This window comes from Rhipicephalus microplus, unplaced genomic scaffold (assembly GCF_043290135.1).
Source record: "Rhipicephalus microplus isolate Deutch F79 unplaced genomic scaffold, USDA_Rmic scaffold_217, whole genome shotgun sequence".
Classification (NCBI taxonomy): domain Eukaryota; kingdom Metazoa; phylum Arthropoda; class Arachnida; order Ixodida; family Ixodidae; genus Rhipicephalus; species Rhipicephalus microplus.
The window spans coordinates 87,501-88,623 of record NW_027464788.1 but is presented as its reverse complement, the minus strand read 5'-3'; the positions used below and the strand labels follow the sequence as shown (position 1 = coordinate 88,623).

Below are 1,123 nucleotides of genomic sequence, written 5' to 3'. Positions count from 1 at the left end.
GGGTGGACCACGAAAGCACTCGCAAGTAGCGAAAGCGAAACGCCGTCCGAAACACACCGTTTGCTCGATTTGCGGCAGCCGAAAAAGGCGCGGCAGAGTTTTGGAGTCCAAGCGTGCGCTGAAAAGCGCCCTTCTTGGCCACTGTTTGGCCGAGTGCCAGAAACGTTTGGTTTTGACTGTACGGAATTGAACAAACACTTTTTCACGACTCTAAGCGGTGGATCACTCGGTTCTCGGGTCGATGAAGAACGCAGCCAGCTGCGAGACTTGGTGTGAATTGCAGGACACACTGAGCACTGATTCTTTGAACGCACATTGCGGCCTTGGGTCTTCCCTTGGCTTCGTCTGTCTGAGGGTCGGATCACATATCAAGAGAGCCTTCGGCGCACAAGGGAACGTGAGCCGTCGACTCGTTTTGACCGCGTCGGCAACACGGACAGCACGCTGAACACCTCACAGCGAGCGCCAACAGCGGCCACTCAAGGGCGAGACGGTGGCGACCGTCGTGCCAGAGCCCAACCGAAACGGGGGCGACCGACTGCATTGAGGATGTGGCACCTCGTTGAGACCGCCGCAGGACTTCGAGTCGGAAGGAAGCCTGCAGGGAAAGTGCGGTCGAGGTTGCGTACTCCTCTCTGCGACCGGGCGCGCAAGAGCTGCGAGAGCCACGGACGCGCAACTTTAACGCACGGTAAACACGAGGAGCGAAAGCCGGCCAGCAAAGCTTCTCCAGCCGTGCGCAAAGTGCGCGAGATCGCAGCCTTGCGTTGCGCTTGTTGCCCTCGAAGTAAGCAGGGTGTCCCGTAGACCGGGCGCTCGAACACGCTGCGGGGCCGTGCCTCCTCCAGGCTTTGCCGCGCGAACAGGGAACGTTCGCGCGCAAAGCGCAGGGAGGTGAGGAGGCTGCGCCCGACGTTTGCGGTTCGCTGCGTACGCGGTTGATGCGGAGAGCACGGCGCGACGACTTGCCGCGAAGCGGAAAAAGTCTCCCGCACGAGTTGGCGAAACGTTGGCGAAGCTTAAGGCGTTCTCGTCGTAGTCCGCCGTCGGTCTAAGTGCTTCGCAGTTCCCGTCCCGTTCAAAAAACTGGGCCACTCCAGTTGGGGCGGGGGCGACGCTACAC

General features: G+C 60.6%; 1 non-coding gene across 1 annotated transcript; it reads left to right on the top strand.

The window, feature by feature from the left end:
- The first annotated feature begins 206 nt into the window (after positions 1-206).
- LOC142792342 (5.8S ribosomal RNA) lies at positions 207-359 on the top strand. The gene has a single exon (XR_012890840.1). It is a non-coding gene; the product is annotated as a 5.8S ribosomal RNA (ribosomal RNA).
- Positions 360-1,123: the final 764 nt, after the last annotated feature.